Genomic DNA, 18,310 nt, shown 5'->3' with positions numbered 1-18,310 from the left:
TTGGTTTGCCATGGGACGAGAAACTTATTGCTGTGACCGAGTCACTCCTGTAACACTGGTGGTCAAGGTCTGGGTGCTCGTGCTCAAACCTGGGCTCAAACCGCTGTGCTAGCCTGCGCGGGTGGCTGTCCTCCTTGTTAATTGAAAAGCAATGCCAACAGGCGCCACGGCTGCCCTCCCCATCTTTTGCACTGATGTAGAAGTCAATCGTGTATTGAGTAGTTTATTCATCCTTTCCTCTTTGCTCCCCTTATGCTTTCTTGGTCTGTTTTCTGAACAAACATTAACCAGTATAATTTTACTGGCTGTCAAGCTGTGGTGGAGTTTATTTGGCTAGTCACTTTTTGTTTTGCAAAATTAATTATGTAAGGATAGATTTAAGTGACTGTGGAAGTCAGCAATGAAACATTACGTTCTCGTTAGCTGGAATAATACAGTTGCTCTGCTGTAACGTACAGAATCTCCGTGGAGTCAACGAGACGGACACAAGCGAGAGGAGAGGAAGTTTTGTAGTGACGTCTCGCCAAGGGAGGTGGTGATGGGATGGTCGCTTGTCATCAATATACTGCCTTTGGAAAGGGCATCCTTCTTGGTCAGCGCTATGGAGCGTGAGCAGGAGGCTGCTCCTGGCTTTCAGGAGCAGAGTCAGCACTTACGGTGCATCTCCAAGGCACGTGCCTGTCCTCGCCCTCCCATTGCTAAAGGGTTCCCTTCCCCACCCTGTCACTGCAGGCTTCCCACCGGGGAAGGCAAAAATTGTTCCTTCCTTTGCAAATAAAGAAGAATAGAGGGGAAAGGAAAAGGAAGAGGTAATAGAGAAAATCAAATGGGACAGAAGAACAAACCACAGCCTACGTAGCAAAGTAGGACTGAGTCTGTCCCTGTGTTCATGTTGGTGTGTTCAGGCATGTGTGATTTTGAGCACTTTGAGCTGCATTTTTGTCATCACAAATGCTACTGTGATAAAAAGAAGGCTTTCTGTTGGGATGAATTAAGAGCCAAATTTTATATTAAAGTAGGATTTCAATGTTTTACTAGGTTTAATAGCTTAAAAAATAGGTTCTGAGGACCCCACTTTTATCCATTTAGAGTTCATACTTGCATGTGGAAATGGCTGTCGTGGAGGTTAAATGGAAATCTTCTATCTGGGAGGATGGAGCTCTGCTTCTGCAGAGAGGATGAGCTGTCATGAACGTCGCGCTGCAGCCCGCGAGCAGAAAGGTGATCGAATTCCTAGGAGACAAACAGCTGGAGCTGTGCTGACATACGGCTGGGGGCATGGATCTGGGGGTGGATGAGTCCCGTCTATAAATAAATGCTGAGGAATACAGCACACGGGATGCAAAGGACAGAAAACAATGCCAAGGACAAAAATGCACAACCAGGGAATACGCTGAGAGGGTGGAATGAATCATATAGTGAAAACCAAACCAGAACAGGGGAAGGTTCTGGGGTTGCAGCAAATAATGATGCACTTCTCCTGTAGAGAGCCTCGAATGAAAGGCACTTGGTGAAAGCGCTTTATAAGCTGTACACTGGATTGAATTCCCACTGAGGCCCACGGAGTTGCTCCCATTTTTTTTTTTTTTTTTTAACGAGTTGATTTGGGCCTCGCAGGCCACATTTTGACCCCTTGTGCTTAGTGGATGTTTTCTTACTCTACTGGGCAAATATAACAATTGGTTTCAGTTAGATTGTTTGAGCACTGAGACTGTGTTAATTGTGAGTTAGGATATTCCTGTTGTTGTTTAGAATTGTAAATTGTCACGGAATCAAGACCCTCTTTGCCTACCAGAGTTTTAAAAATGATTTCTGTTACCAACACAGATAACGCCCTGGTGCAACACTGGGTAGGGCTGTAGGAAGGGGAATAAAACTTTAAGGAAAGATGGAGAGCAGAGAAAATTGAACTTACTTGCAAATGTGGGGAGAACTCAGCAGATGTTTTTAGCTGAGAAATCAAGGCTGGTGGGGGAGACTTGTCAAAGCAAGACTCCCCAACCTTTGGCTTCAAAGCAGCACAAGAAATTCACCCAGTTTAATGTTTCTTATGTCACGCATCTAATTCCTTTATCTTCTAACGATACTGAGCAATTAGCTTGTCAAATATTTGTAGCTGACTCAAAAATATTTTTATTTTTTAGTCTTGAAATGGCAAAGGCCATTTTGCCCTCATGTCTTAAAAAATGCTGGACATTGAGCTGGCAGTAGTAGGAATCCAAGGCAGCAGAATGCCGTTAGTGGAGACCACGCAGGGGTCAGGTTTGGACCCCCATCTCCAAAGCGCTGCTGCATCTTTAATTCTTGCAGGTTGTTTTTTTTCCCCCAGACCTTCTGGTTAGGGCAGCGTCAGGACACTGACACCTTTTTGGGTTTTTCTGCTTTCCCTCTAAATTACTAACCCCAACTATCTCTGTTTATTTTATTGTGACCATGTACTACATAATTGCAGATCTGGGTGTAAATCAGGGAAAGGCACCTGGGGCTTGAGTTTTATTGTCAATAAATAATCAGGAGAATCTGGGAGCTGCAGCACGGTGAGGAGTATCTGTGGGCTAAAGGAGTAGGACACTAAAAGTGCAGTGAAGCAGGAGACCGGAGAAAAAATAACTAACTAATGCTTATTGAATAAAACTATTCTGCTCTTGATCTGTGGGAATTAGATTTAGAAAGAATTAGATTTAGAAGAGACTTGAGCAAGCTGATTTGGTGACATGGGTTTTGGTGTAGCACTGAGGCTGGTGGTGTTTGCAGAAGCACAGACACCAAGGTCATTTCTTTGAACTACACAGGTTTTTGATGGGAATAAAAATGAAAGACGTTCCTGGTGTCTTTGAACTGGTATCAAAAACAAGAACTAGAGGTCACAAAGTGACAGTGAAGGAATGCATGCACCTGAAATAGTCGTGACAAAAATTTCTTCAACTGGGCAGAGCTTGGTGCTGCACAAGAAATTGGCTGCGTAAAAATACCCTGCTCAAAGGGAGCAGAATGTTTGTGTCAGGTTTGTATTAGGACAACAGCACCACAGCGTGTAAATTAAATCTTGTGTCATGTTTGGAGTGATGGCCAGGCTGGTGTCTCAAAGGTCTGCTGTGGAGAGCAGCAGCGGTGTTGCTGGAAGACACCAAAAGAGGACATGGGAGCAAGGAGGTTACCTCCATGCTGCTGGTAGGGGATGGATGCTCCTCTCCCACACAGCTGGTATAGCAGAGAGGACTGGCGAGTTGGTGGGTGAGGTGAGGGAGGTGCTAGGAAGTATGTTAGATATTTAGTACTGGTTTCTGTCTTCCCCCTGCTCTTTTGCAGTTTGTCCTGGAGTTTTCACCCTTGCAGACATCTCGGGTCCCTGCAGTACAGCTGCCTGGTATGCCAGCATCCCTCTGTGCTGCGGCACGTGGTGGGCATGTGTCCAGCTGTATGAGGGAGGCCAAAGGTTCCCAGCACATGGCTGTTGCTGGGGTTGTTCCCCCTACCCGGGCTTCTTCCAGCGTGGGGCTCTGCTGTGGCTGCTTGTTTGTTGGGCGATGTAACGTGTCTGCAGCAGGGGGGCCTGGAGCAAAGAGCCTGCCTGAAATAAAGCCATTGCAAAGAGGATGTTTGAGGTGGGGAAGACTGAGCTACGTGTCTTTAAACAGTTTATAGAAGTCAAGTATCTAAAATGCATGATTTTTTTTTTTTTTTTTTTTTTCCCCTCCTCCGGGCAGCAGCACAGTGTGTGGCTGCAACAGGACCCCTGCTGAGACCACTGGCTGTCCCAGCCAGCCAGCCCCCGCTACGGCTCTTCCCTTCCCGGGTGCTAAAGCTCAGCTGAAGCAGAGCCCCTCTGAACTTAGCTGAGCTTAAGGAAAAAGTTTGCATTGACTGTGGGTCCGTCGTTGGTCTAGTCACACTTACTGACCTTTCCTGGCCGCTTCCTCACCCTTCCCTGTTATGTTTTCCTCCTGTCTGTGATTCTGTCCGCGTTATCCACCCAGCTAGGAGGATTGTTGTTAGAAAGGGCTGTCACTCTTGATGATTGACAAAAGGGCATTTGTCCTTTTGTCTATCAGTGTGATAAGCAAATCCAGTGCCAGTCATTTGCATGCAGAGAGGACCGTTTCATTAAGAATTTCATTAAGATGGTAATGTTTAATGTTTCCTGGAAAAAATGAGGTTTTGGGTTGTTCAATTATATAATTAAAGTTAGAGAATTAGGGAAGATTGCAAGCTGCTTGCATAATGTGGGCAAGTTTAATGGTAAAACTTGTAAATAAGTTCAAAGGAAATGAGCTTTCTTTATGTTACTTGCCTTGAATGGAGTTTGTCTCCTGTAAGGGTGAGGGATACGGAGGAGGGCAGATGGGGAGTTAACAAACAGGCTTTGAAAGTGGAATGTATTAGCAGACAGATCTCATGTTTTTTCTCTAAGTTTGAGCAACAGGAGTAAGGTGACCTGGTAAAACGCAGAAAGCTCTGCTAGAGAGCCAGGCGCAGCCAGCCTGCTGCGTGAGCCGTGCCCGTGGGCTCTCTGCAAATCGTGCCTTGCAGAGGCTGGGATTTAAGAACATTTCTTCCACTTTACTTAGCACAGCACTAGGTTACAGTGGCATTGGCCTAGTATTTCGCAAACTCGTGTTAATCTGTTCCCTGTGATGTTGTATCTCTGTTCCCACCACGAGTGGGGTTGAAATGCTGCGCATAGGCTGTGCGAGAGCTGTCTGCCCGCTTCGTGTGTGCGTGTGCGCGCAACGGAGGAGCATCCAGTGCTGACCTCGGTGAAGCCCAAAAGCACGTACATAACTAGGCTTGTAAAGTGGTGTCAAGGTATGAGATGTGTACACATGTGTATGGATGTATATGTGGACATATCTACATGCATACACAAGATGTCTACACGTATGTATATCTGAGAAGAACAAATTCAAACACTGTAAAAAGTGTTTGAATTCAAAAACTTAATTCCTGAAGCTAACAGAATATGTCCTATCTGCTTTGCTATAGAATAGGTTTCCTTCAGGTCTAAACTTAAGGCAGTGGGAATGGTTTAAGAGGGATCCTTTCCTCTATAGGGGACAAACTCCTAATGATAACTGTGTCCCATCAACACCATTCCCACCACAGCAGGATGAAGTCCTTCTGTCTCCCCAGTTTGCTTAAGTCCTGACTACTAGGAGAGGCTCTCCCAGTCACGCCTTGGGTTTCCCTGAGCACTGGAGGAGCTGAACCTGGAGTTTATTAGCAACCAGATGGCTCATTAGACTCCCTGACTCCTGTCCTGCACCAACACTAGTTATCAATCAAGCGGGGCATCTGACAGGGAGCTGCTGAGGGTTACCAGCTCCGTGTAGTTATTCCAGAAGCTCTCCGAATCTTTTCATAGCAACCTTTAAATGACAGTCCTGAAAAGAGACATAAAAAGGGAATTTATTAGGGAGAATTCCCAACAAAAGCTCAAGCAGTATAACACCTTAAAAAGAAAATGGTGACCTGACAGTGCCGCAACGATAAGTCATGTATTATGTGCTTCTCTTTTAGTGCTTTATATAGCTTATTTTAAGGAGATGACCATTTTGGATGCACCATTATTCTTTATAAGGAAGATCTATATTTGAGTGATGTGAGAATTACAACTGTTTCCTCCTTATTTTTTTTATTTTTTTTCCCCCAGTGTTACAGTTCAGTTCATTGTGGGCTTTTATTTAATTTGTGACTTTTGAAAGCTGGCCAGCCTATTAATATTTCATATGGAAACTCATTTATATGGATTAATTTATTCAATAACTCTTCCTCATTCAGCTTGTGAAAGATCCACAAAAATTTCCTTAAATTTGTTAAATCCTATCATTTTTTCCCCCTCGATGTATATTTTGCAGCAGCACCTTGGGTTGTGAGATAGTTTGGAGCATTTCATTTGGAGCATGTGGTGCTGCTACATTTTTGGATGTGCAATTAGGCTGTGTATTGGCTAGTGCTAATAGTTTTGGTGGCAGGGTCCTCTTAGCCCCCTCGTAAGCCTATGCCTCAATATCTACTCCCTATTCTTGCAGATTAACACTTCTGATTTTTTTTTTTTTTCCTTCCCCCTAGCCTCTGTGCATTCAGCAAATCTTTTCAGCACATTGACAAGAATGATGCATAGGTCTTTCATTATTATTTATCTGTAATGTTTTATGAGTCAATGAATCACATATTTGCCTTCTGCCTGATAAATACTTGACTACAGGGAGAAATATACCCGGTCATTAGCAGTCAAAGAATGGTAAGTCCTGGGTCAATAAAAATGTGTCTAGGCATTATGCTGGACAAAAGGGGATTACTGGGTTATTGAATGGGAGGTGAGTGATTATTGATTGAAGTATTTGTGTTTTGAAATAGCTTTGAATAAAAACATACCTTGCATGTTGTCACTTGCCAAACTTTGGGATTGTCTCTGATAATAGAAATACTCCTTTTGTGTTGCCTATTAATAGTGATGTTATTCACCTGTGAAGTTTTGTAACAGAGCCTGCCCATAGCATTTCAGACTTGATTTGTTTGCTCTGAGCTCCTCCCAATGAAACTGCAAATACTGGGATTCATGAGACCCAAAATGCGCTGCGTGGATTTGCCCATGACCTGTGGGACCAGCCAGGGCCAGCCCTTGCCCTACAGCTCAGTCTGGCAATAACACAGGGATCTGGAGCAGCTCTCTGCTTTAGCACCACTCTTCATTCAACATTTCCATATTTACTGTCATCATAGTGTTGAGAAGAGTGGGAATGTATTTTGCTTCCCAAATTCCCTGAAGGAATTGGCTCTGTTACTGCAAAGTAGTTGAGAATGCTGCATAGATGGGGAAGATTGATGAGCAGTAAGTAAAATATTTAAAGGCGTGTGTAAGACAAGCTTTGCATGGTATCCATTTATCATCGTGAGTGGATTTCATCTCCAAGCTGAGTTCAGACCTTTAAAGGAGAAAACGAGCGTTTGCTCTTGGAGCTGCAGCTTTAGAGAACTTCAAGCAGCAGCAGCAGCCACTGCGAAGCTAGTCTATCTCTGGATCTTTATTGAACTGCTAGTCGTTACACATTTATTGCTGAAAAGGCTTGGTTGCTGCCGTTGGCAAGAGGGACACAATCAGACATTTCAACAGTGTAATTACTCTGGTGTGGAGGCAACAAAGTTGTTCCAAGGTCATGTTGTCACATCAGAGCAGGCTGTTTCCTGCATCTCATTTTTATGCCCACACACAGAGACACTTTTCTGGCTGATGTTTATAGAGAAGTCCTACAGTCATTTTAATTATGCACAACATAGTGATGCCTGCTTCACTGATCATAATTGCAGCTCTGACCTGTTTTATTTTGTGATTTAGATGCCTTCTCTTAAGCATTGCCCTGGGGTATGATTTACAGTGGCAGGTACTGGAAGTGAGGAGACAACCACTGATAACACAGCTTCAGCTGCTGGAGGCTGAAATGTGCTGTGGGCTGTCACTGAAGGGTCCCTATGTATTCTTGAGGAAAGTGTTGCCATGTTTCAAACAGCTGGGAGAGGAGAGACCAGGACCTGCCTATCCCGTCCTGTCCAGAGGACCTGTCTTGTCCATCCCCTCCAACTTCATTTCCCCTCCTAGCACTTCCCAGCACTGAAAAGTCCACAGCCAAAACCTTCGCGTTTGGTCTATTCCTCCTGAAAGTGATTTTTTTTTTCTTTTTTTTTTTCTGATCTGAGTGATTGGTCACACAAAGACAGGTTCAGGAGCAATATGAATGCTCTTCCATAGGCAGCCTTCTGCATCGTGGTGTCCAAGAAAAGCATTCTAGCACTACTGCAGCGTCCCTTCTTTTTGTCACATTAAAGATTCACTAACCAGAGAAATCAGTTTCTTTTAAAACAAGGAAATGTGGGAACGTGGCACCTCACGGGCAGCAGCGCTGCCAGTCTGCATGTCATAGTAAAAGCAACCCCAGGGAGTGTCTGGGAAGACTTAATTTTTTAAATCCCTTGTCATGTTGTTATACCGGTTGTTCATTTACCAGCAGAGGTGTCAGAAGACAAGTCCCATGGGCCTTCTGCAGTGCTTGGCAACAAAACATTTGTCACCTAATTCTTTTAAGTGGTTATCCAGGGCAGGAAAGGCATGAGTGTTTGGGAGACATGACCCATTTCTATCTTTCAGAAGTCTCCCTCAGATGGAAGCTTTGCTAGCAGGGATTTCTGCTGATAGAAGAAAGCCAGGAGACAACAAGCCCTTCGGAGAGCTGCTCTTCTGTGGAGCACTGTCTGCAGAGCCCTGTTCGGTCACTTTAGGCCCATTAACAAGTCAGGGCTTGCATCTGCTCTTTCATTGCAGGAAAGCCCTACCGCATCCAAATCCACTATAACCAGAGCATCAGCACGTGGCCTGTCTGCAGACACACCCTGTGGTGGTTCTTGTGAGCTGAGCCTGGAATCCTGAACCCTAAAAATGAGTAATCCTGTGTCCTGGGGCTACAAATAAGACTCTTCTAGCTGCAGCAAAGGCTCGGGGTATTCCACAGTGTGAAAGGATCCTAGCTGCTAGGTCAATGAAGTGCACCAGGCTTGCCCTTGTCAACAGGCAGATACAGAGTAGGGGCTGGTCCCTGTATATGCTGTCTGAACTGGGAGCAGTTCAGTTCTTGCTATGCATTTTTTTTTTTTTTAAACAGATTTAACATTTACTCCAAATTGTTCACTTCAGCAAAAAACAGCTGGTGGTGGTGGTGAGGTAAACTGGAGAACCACATCTGCAAATGACAGAAAGAGATCTAATCAAGAAGAAGTGATGAGAAAAGTGGCTCGTTGCTTGCTTTGGTTCTCCCCTGGCATCTATTTGGCTGTATTCCTCTCCATGGCTATAGCCTGCCTCTTTTGGTATGGCTTTCTCCAGTATTTTAAAGAAACATGACATGGCATAACTCTTGTAGCAGAAGCGATGTTCAATAACCTAACACTTTAATCGCTGTGGAAGTGTTCAGCATGGGGCACCAAATAGCCCATTGGAATGGGCTATGGCTTTTCTCACCTTCAGGTTAATGCTTTGTATTGCATTTAGCTGCTCTGAAATGGGTTTAATGCCACATGCTGAATCTAGTTTGGAGTAAGAGAAGAAATAGTAAGAGAAGAAATGTCGAGATGTATTTCAGCTGGGTGGTTGTTTTGTCTAGTTGGTTTTTGGTTTTTTTTGTTTTTATTTTCCTGCTGGGAAAAGAAATGCAGGAAGTGTTGGTCTTATTCTGTACGTTCCCAGGCTACTTCTGCTAATTTTTTAGCAGGAGCTGAAACAAAAATTCCCCTTGACTCAATGTACCTCAGCAATGCATCTTTGTCCCAGGTTCACTGCACTGGCGTGAGGGAGAGGGGAGCAGCCTTTCATTTCACGCTGACCCGAGGTGTGAAATTCATTTTAAGCTACTGAGTTGCTGTGATTGACCCTTATTGTGTGAGAGTAAACAGTATGGGAATCCTGTGTCCCCTCACCTTCTCCAGTTATATCACATCATTTACTCCACAAAGCTTGTCAGAAGCTGCAATCCTGTATAGGGACTTCAGAGTGGTGTTTTTTGGTGTGTTGTTGGTGTTTTGTTTTGTTTTTTGAGAGAGAGAGAAAAAAAGCTCTGCCCACTGTCATGCTGAATATTGACAATTTAATTTATAATAACAGAAGGGTGACTTCAAGCATGGTCCTGCTTGTCAAGTAAGCCTGAGCATCCTCAGTAAGAGAGGAAAAATACCTGGAGTCCAAAGCAAATAAGTAGCAACCTTGGATTAGTGCTTCCTCTGCCTCTCAAAGCCGCACCCTGCAGCAAAGACCTTATGCTGTTGTTTCATCCAGGCAGAGGGTCTGGCCTCCATGTGGGTTTGCAGACCCAACAACTCCTTGACCTGGTTCTTAACAAGGAGCCAGCTGGTCAGACTTAGTGGTGGCTGGACACGGGCTTAGTGGGTGAGGGTGTAAAATAGAACCAGTCTGCTCTGCCCCAGCTGCTTTCTTCCTTTTTCTTTCCCCACTAAGGCAAGAGGTCTGTGGTTTCCAGACGCAAATGCCTCACTCGGTCTGGGTCAGGTCAAACTGCATCACAAGTGGCAGGTCTTAAAGCAGATCTGACAGCTACAATAGGGCACGTCACCCAGCTGGTGCCACCAGGACCCGCTGTGACGGTCACAGTGCATCGCGGGTCTGGCAATAGGCAGAAGAGCCCCTGAGAACTTCTCAGCACAAAACCAGCTTATGAATGATTGATCATCAGTGCATGAGCACCGTGCAAAGTGCTCGCACCAGCTTGACTGAATTCGTATCTGCCGTTCACCCTGACCAATGCTGCAGGGAGATAAGAGCTGCTTACTGACCTGAAGGGAGCTATTACTGGTTGACCTTGCAGGAGGGGGTTGCAGGATCCTGCCTGCTTCAGAGCTTAAACCTACCCCTTGGAGCATGGTGTGACTGCACCGTGTGTGGACAGATCTTGTTTGAACCGTGCAAAGGAGGTGCAGGCTCTGCCCATCTGTCTTTGGTGTTGGGAACTCATTTCAGATGGGTTCTCTGCTGGGTGCTTGTACCACCTCTGGAGCACTGCTGGGAAAAATAACCATGTACAGAACCAAACTCGATCAAATGGATTATGTAGGCAGCGAGTGATAATCTCGAGGAGTTAAAGCCTGAAAGGTGTTTTTTTTGTTTATAACTTGGTATCCAATGTGTCCCTGCTACCTTGCTTGAGTCAAGCAGGAGTTATTTGGAAGTTATGAGGCAAAGGGATTTAGGCACTTGGCTGATCTCATGCAAGAAACACTTAATTGGCCTTTGGTTTCTGTCCTTACAACCTCAAAGTGCTACAAGCTGTCCCTCTGCATAGTGGAAAGAAGTCTGACAGTTTGGATAGATGTCTCTTGGTATCGGGTGCAGGTATGAAATGGGATAAGTGTGATGAAACCTTAGGCTATTTCCTTTGCTATCTTGTGCACCTGGGAGGATGCTTTTATTTTGATGTGTGTGTTTCTTGCTTTTACCAAAGAGCATTTCTCCCTCATTCATAACCTTCTGTGTTAGCAGGTCAAATGAGGTTGGCAGGATACAAGCAGAAAGCAACCACTGAACTCCGGCTCTCTCTTGCAGTACAAGCACTGCAGACCTGTACTGTATGAAGCAATGTTCTCCTGCCGCTGGTCTGGATTCAAATCCATGTGGGCCCATGTTTTGTAAGCATAAAGTTTCCTGGGATAACCCACCTCCATCACCCTCGTTGCAGCTTCTATGCTGGGACATAGTTTTTGGAAATCATGAAAATGCTGCCTGTTTGCATATCATTACACCCTGGGGGCACTGCGACTGTCAGTCTTTTAATTCCAGAATACAGCAATATGCTGACAGCAAAGAGTTAGGAGTGTGGTAACGACATCAGCAGGACAAGTATGGGAGGCTGTTAGGGGTTGTATATGCCCAGAGAGCCTTCCCCGGCTAGCAGAAATTGCACAGCTCACCTTCCCCTTTCTGTCTGGCAGTAATGCACCATCAGCTGAAAGCCAAGAGCTGTTTATTGATTATTACACACCGTCATTAACCAGCACATGCTGAACGGAGGCATTGAAGTAGAGAGTGAAAAGCTGGCTTTTGACTCCTGGGACTGATTTTCCACGAAGGTGAAAGCAAACCTGTGACAGTCAACAAATTGGGAAATTCCTGATGTGTCACACATCACTGCCAGCCTCTGCAGCAGCTCGGGAGGATCTGATGCAGAAATACAACCCATTAGCAGACCTCCTATGTTGTCAATATTCTCGTGGATGGGCCGGGGTGTAAAACTAGCCAGGCACTACAACAGACTGCAAGCCTGGCACCTTGAGAAAGTTCATCTTCCAGAAGCGCCCAGGAAGGGGTGATGTTACTTTGAATGTGCTGCCGTTAAGGTGCAGCAACTGGTGGTCCAAAAGCAGCTTGGGCAGTGGTGATGTGGAGGAGGGGAGCATGTAGGCAGGCAGAGGAACAGGACCAATTTATTTTGCTTGCAGAAATGTGAGCTGTAAACCAGTTAGATGAATCCTTTTTTGGTGGTGCCAGGGTTTTTAGCTTCATCCCTGTGCTCTCCAAGCCAGGTCCTCGGGTGGCAGCAGCGGTGGTTGCTGAGGCTGTCGCCGCTGCTTGCTGCTCATCGCCTGAAGCCACCTTATTGCACTGTAATCGGCAAGGAAACGTGCCAGTATGGGCAGGTGTTAGAGCAGCTTACTAATTTTTATCAGACGATAAATGTTTTCATTTATTCTCTGTCACAGAAGAAGCCTTGGTTACTCTTTGGGAAAATTGAACAGAGATAATAGGTTTCCACTAATGCTCCTCTTCTATCTTGCTTACTCGGAGCCGGTCCCATCTCTATAATGGGGAGACCAGCTTGTCCGTTGAACATATCACTGTCAAAGCAAACTCTGGAAATCTAATGATATTACATATTGCTCTCAAAGATGGAGAAAACATTTGTAATACTCTGGCTTATCACTGAGCTGCCCAGTCATGAAGAAGTGGCAAGCTGATGCATTCAAATAATAGTATAAAAGTAACAGAGGAAGAGAAAAACGTTTTAAGAAATCTTTGCTTGGTGCTTACTTTTCCTATCAGAAAGACCAATGCTTTGGCTGGGTCAGTATGGTTGTAATAGCATCTCTGAGATGTGATTTGATCTGATATTTGTTGAGATATTGTTTGGTAAGTTTATTTTACATTTTCCCCTACCAATCTCCTTCCCCGTTCCATAGTTATGCCAAAAAAATAGGCATTATACAGACTTTCAGTTATTAAGTTTTTATTCATGGCAACTATGCACTGGTGAGATTCAGTAACAATTATCTTCCTTCCAAAGTGTAGGACTGCATAGCAAGAGATTAGATTGGTTTCGTGACTTTGCAACCAACTTTCTTTCTAACCTTGTGTGAACGTTTTGATCACAATTATGTCCCAGTGCACTAGTGTTATTAAATTTAATAATATTTAATAATACAATTTAAAACAAATATTGTGGTAATAATGGGTACTTGGACATAAGCCTGCCTTTTTTTTTTTTTTTTTCTTTCTTTCTTTCAGAAGATCTCGACTCAGAGCTTTCACTGACCTTGGTGGCAGCTCACCTCTGTGTTTTGAGCTGCTGGGTTACTTCATGACACCTTTCTTGATTGTCTGAACCAAGCACAAGCCTTTGTATGGCTGAGGATTGTGGGCCATGTGCAACATAGGGGGCTGAGGGAGCCCAGAGCAGATCCTCTGCTTGGAGTGGGCGCCACAGCTCCCGCCGCATCATTGCGGATGGGCTGCGCGGGATGCGTGGGGGGCTTCAGGGGCATCCAGTGATGGACTGCAGCCATTTTGGTTCACTTCCATCTAGGGCTGTAGGCATGGCCTGGGAGCCTGCTCTCTATCACGTCAGGAATGGTATGTTGCTCAGGGTTAGGTAGTTTCTGGTTTTTAAGAATTAAGAGCCTCATGCTAAGTATGACTCTCGGCCAAGGTGATTTTGCAATGTCTGTGTTACCTCTATTGATGGATTTGATGCCTTTAGCCAAATTGAATTGGTGTCTTCTGCCAACAGAAAAAGTGAAAAGACCTCCAGGGTGCCTGGTGTGTTTGGCATGAAGTCCACAAAGAACAGAAATCATTGCTGTAGCCCTGGTCTTTCTTATCTTTGGCCATTCCTGTCTCCTTAGTCCAACAGTATCCAGATAAAGCTAATTGCTAGGGAAACCTCTTTTCCAGGCTCTCCCTGAGTCAGCTAATGCACCTGCCCTGGGCGTGCAGTTGATAACGCATGCAAGGTATAGCCCAAGGGACATCCTCTTACTCCACCTCCACATTTTGCCCAATTCCTGTTTTATGAGAGGACCTAAAGGTTGCAAGCGGGGTTCCCAGAAACGATCAATCAGCACAGTGAATCCTGTCGCTTCCTCCCCATTGCTCACTGGAAGGGGACACCGCATTCTAGATACTGGACTTAATTGCTTTCTGAATGGCAACACATTAGGTTTAATTACCCATAAAATTGAAGTACAGATACTTTAGGTCCAAAATAATTTTCCAACTCAGTAATCTATATGTGGCCAACCTCTCAGCATGGTGTCTTATGTTTCCAAAGGCATTTCAGGATGCAACAGTTACACACACATCCATCAAAATGCTTTTACTTGGAAAAACTCCTTTTGCATTTGGCAGTTTTTTGGTTGCAACCAAAAAGCAAGAGTCTGGCTCTTGGCTAGCTTGCGACTGAAATAACCTCTAGGATGGCTAAGTAGATGTAAAATTCTGCCAGGTCAGAACAGTAGTGTTACCTTTTATCTTTTAGCTGATGGTTCTTGTAAAAAGTAAAAGTGGGAAAAACCAAGCCCATTAAAACAGATGACATGCATCCTCTTTTAACTCTGTTGATATTAAAAGAAATAAGCCAGATCAAATGCAGAGAGAATAACTACAGAGAAACTTTAATCTCCCCATGAAATCTTGTAAAATTAAAAGAAAAAAATAGTTCTTGCTCCTATATTGAAGTCGTGAGCTCTCTGAATAGAAACAGGATGAAAAGAAGGATCTTTAAAGATCCTACGTTTTTTCTGTTTTGTTCCCCCCCAGCTTCTTCCAGCCATCGGTTCTCCTGACCAGGGTCTATCTGGGGCAAGTCTGCTTGGGCACTTTCAGCTGCATGTGGTATCTTCAGGTTTTGTAACACCTTGTCATCTGCTGGGGCTGCGTAAAGAGTCAAATTGGGCAGTGCTTAAATTGTGTTAAAGCATGACTGAGATGAGGCTCAAGAGAACAAATGCAGGGCTATTCAACCATTTCTTTTTGTGTTTCTTTTTCTTTTCTTTTCCACACGCAGCTCACGTATATCCATTGGAACTCATCACTACAAACTCACACACGCACCAAAGGTTTCAGGAAGGGAACGCTGTTATTTATCTGAATGAGAATACCTGGAATTGGATAGCTAGTATTAGCAGCATTAAGATTTTTAAAGAGATTGAGAGATGACTCACGTTTCAGGGGAAAAAAATCCTACACAGTGAGAGTTATGAGCAAGCTGTCCATGAACAGGCCACACCACTGGGAGTCCGTAGCAGCGCGTCTTGCACCTTCAGCTACTCACTATGGAATAATTCCTCTGTTTGGAAGGAAAATAGTAGATACTAGTCTTACCCTGTTTAGCAGTCACTGTTCCCGTTTCTTCCCCAGTCTGTGGGAAGAAAATGTAATGGAGCCTGTTATTCATGACGGCCCTGAATTCAAGGAATTAAATAAGATAGGTACAGGCTAGGTGAGCTCAAGCACAAAAGCATATTAGTATTTCCATGGTGGTTGGCTAGGATTCTGCTTGCATTGAGCTGCAGCTTTGCTTACACCTACTCTGTATCTCAAAAACATCATGAGTTTTCCTATTGCTTTCCCTCTAAATCATTCGTTGTCAAGCGAGCTACATACCTCACTGAGCAAAAGTTAAACATTCCCTCCTTAATCTGGAGTATATATTATTCTGCTAATGCTCATATGGCTACTTTTTATTTTTTTCAAGGTCATTAGTCACTCGCCACAATGGTAAAATGTGATGAACAACCCCGTGAAAAGTTCAATGAAATGAATAACGAGCTTTAAACTATTTTATGGGGAAAAAAAAATGGCAGCAGTAAACTAGGCAGTGTGTTTCACGTAGATGAATTTTCTATGATTAACCTTGCAAGGCTGAAATTCAGCCTTCTGCATTGTTCTTTAGATACCCTCATGAAATTAATAAAAGAAATTCTTGATCATTAGAATATTTTCTTGTACTCTGGTTTCTCAGGTAAGACGTGGGTGGTAACTGGAATTTCCATGCCTCTGAGAAATAATGCCAGTCCTCTTGTGCATTTATTTTTAATAATTTCAGAGCTTTCCCCCATAAGCCACAGAGTAGATGAGTAATGAACTGGTTTCAGTTGGAGCTGTTCTACTCAATACACAACATCCTATGACGAAGTAATAAATTCATGACAAAAAGGTCTGATCGTAGTAGTGGGTATCCTGATATAACGAGTCTCTGGTTCTTCAGTGGGAAAGATGCTATAAAGATATCAACCCTGATGTTTGTATTTACTTATTCAGATGGATAAGTAAATAAATTGGGAGTAGCTAGTTTAAGGAAAAAAAAATTAGTTACAGTGGCCTTCAGGCTGAGCTAAGAGAATGACCTGTGGCATGGTACAAGCAAATGATCCAATACCTTGCTGTGAACACATCAATCTTCTCTTGCAGTGACACAAAGGATTAAAGATGCATTAGCTGTGTTATCTAACGTAGAGGCATCCAGTGAGACCTGATTATGGGTTAGCAAGTTGCTCTGAGGTTTTGGGTGGAGGTTATTCTGGCTGGGTAAAACATTGCATATATGAACTGAAATGGAAGTGAATATTACTTTTTTTCCCTGCTGCCTTTGCAGGCTTTCAAATTCCAATGTTTTCAATTCCTGCAAATTTTTGTTTCTTTAACTGCTGCAGTGCACACAAAGGTGAGGTTTGCCCTTCTGGGAAGGCTCAGCACGAGTACACTAATCTGTTTGAATCCCAAGGGCTTACTGGGCTAAGTCTTGTATGGATCTTGATTCATTTTTGCATAGGGGTGAATTTCTGCTACAACTGTAAATGAGTAACAACTCCAGTGCTGCCTGATTTTTTTTTTTTTCTTTTTTCTTATGGTTATATTCTAAATCTTATGTTATTTCACTCTATAGATAAAGCTCTTCACAAGGGTATTTCAAAAATGCATTCTGTTGTATTGAAAAAAAAAAATTTCTGCCCTTCATGGTTACACAGGGAAGTCTTGAGAGCACAGTCAGAGTCTCCCATACAACTGAAAGCCCAGAGAACAAGAACAACTAAGTTTTTGCTTGTCATGTCTGAAACCAGTGTAATTTTTGGAATATGGAAGGGTCAGGTTCTGTGACTGTTTATTGGTGGCAACTGCTATAACACTTGCATTCCTTCCAGTTAATGCACTGTGCAAAGGTAAAAAGGCACCTGAGCAACTTCTGAAATTTTGGTGGACTACCTGATGTCTACAGAGTTGGGAGATACGAGTGACACGAGCGTATCCTGGTCACTGAGGTGACAGCGAAGCCATAGAGATGACCTCCTCAGAGCTGGAGAGTGGTATTTGGGCTGGGGATGCCCGGAGTAATCACTCTGTAGCCAGGTATCATCTCCTTTGAGTCCTGTTATTCTCAAAACATTATGTACACAGTAGTATAACCATGTAAATAAATAAAGGATAAAACCCCTGATTCGCTGGTTTAGCACATTGGCTCCATCAATGTTTTGGAGATGACCGCTCCTAGCCTTGGAGTGATCAATGCTGGATGGGGCCAAATGAGCTGCTCTGTGGGCAGGCCTGGTGAAGAAATACCTCTATTTGTTTCTACTGCGGTTGCAAGTGGCTTGAGTTTTCTAAAGATGGCTTCTTGTTGTCAAATTATCAGTTATTATACTGTTGTTGAAATGCTAGACTGAATATCTCAAGTGCCACTTGAGTTGTAGCGGCAGATTTGTTGGCGAGGGATGGAGACAGCGAGAGAACACAATGCTCGCCCAGGGAGAGGTTGAAACTGTCACTTCGCTCTTTAATGGAGACAGGAAAGGTAATTAACAGCTAGCGTTGTGTACAGATTTGTATTTCATGGGGAAGATGACTCATTTTGGCTCTGAGCAAGTATGAGAATGAAATTAAACCAACGCCTGGTGCCATGCCAGGGACTTTGGCATTTTAAAAATATCTCCCCTCTGTGTCGCAACACAAGCTCACTATATTTTCAAAATCAGTATGTGCTTTGTGGGAGCAGGGTTTTCCAGGCTCTCTCTGTAGGTTGAAATATAGCTTTTATTTTCCTACTTGCATCCAAATTCATTCATTTAGCAACCTCACTGTGCATTAGCTGTGTGGTTTTTATGTGCACCAGCCTGTTTCCATAGAGTCTTGAAGGCGTACTAGCTCAAGTTTAGATGTATTTGGACAGTTGAGGAATTTGAAGAAGAGTGCATTGGGCAGGGCTGGCAGACCAGGATACACTGAACATGACGTGGGGAAAGGCTGCAATTATTCCTTTCATTGGGATCATGCTACCTACTGTTTTCTCCTGCATCCCTGATGGTCAGGATGGCTGAACCATGCTATGCCTAGACCTTCTTTCCATCTTCAAAGGGTTGTGTTTTTTCTTTTTTGTGCATAACAGGTCAATGGGATAGTCCAACAGAGACTGCAGTTTATGCAGCAAAGTTTGGGCAAAAGTGCCGCGAGTGAAACGCGACAAACTGTAATAGTCAGAGCAACGTG

General features: G+C 43.9%; 1 long non-coding RNA gene across 2 annotated transcripts; it reads left to right on the top strand.

The window, feature by feature from the left end:
• The first annotated feature begins 11,077 nt into the window (after nucleotides 1-11,077).
• LOC148056139 (uncharacterized) lies at nucleotides 11,078-17,147 on the top strand. 2 transcript variants are annotated; one of them, XR_015703833.1, is made up of 3 exons: nucleotides 11,078-11,184; nucleotides 13,058-13,402; nucleotides 16,972-17,147. It is a non-coding gene; the product is annotated as an uncharacterized LOC148056139 (long non-coding RNA). The 2 variants fall into 2 exon arrangements; XR_015703834.1 differs by lacking the exon at nucleotides 11,078-11,184 and adding an exon at nucleotides 12,550-12,682.
• The last annotated feature ends 1,163 nt before the right edge of the window (nucleotides 17,148-18,310 follow it).

Source organism: Nipponia nippon, unplaced genomic scaffold, assembly GCF_047370975.1.
Source record: "Nipponia nippon isolate SJK-2023a ecotype South Korea unplaced genomic scaffold, ASM4737097v1 scaffold_17, whole genome shotgun sequence".
NCBI classification, from domain to species: domain Eukaryota; kingdom Metazoa; phylum Chordata; class Aves; order Pelecaniformes; family Threskiornithidae; genus Nipponia; species Nipponia nippon.
The sequence above is the reverse complement of the archived record's forward strand: the minus strand, read 5'-3'. Positions and strand labels throughout refer to the sequence as shown.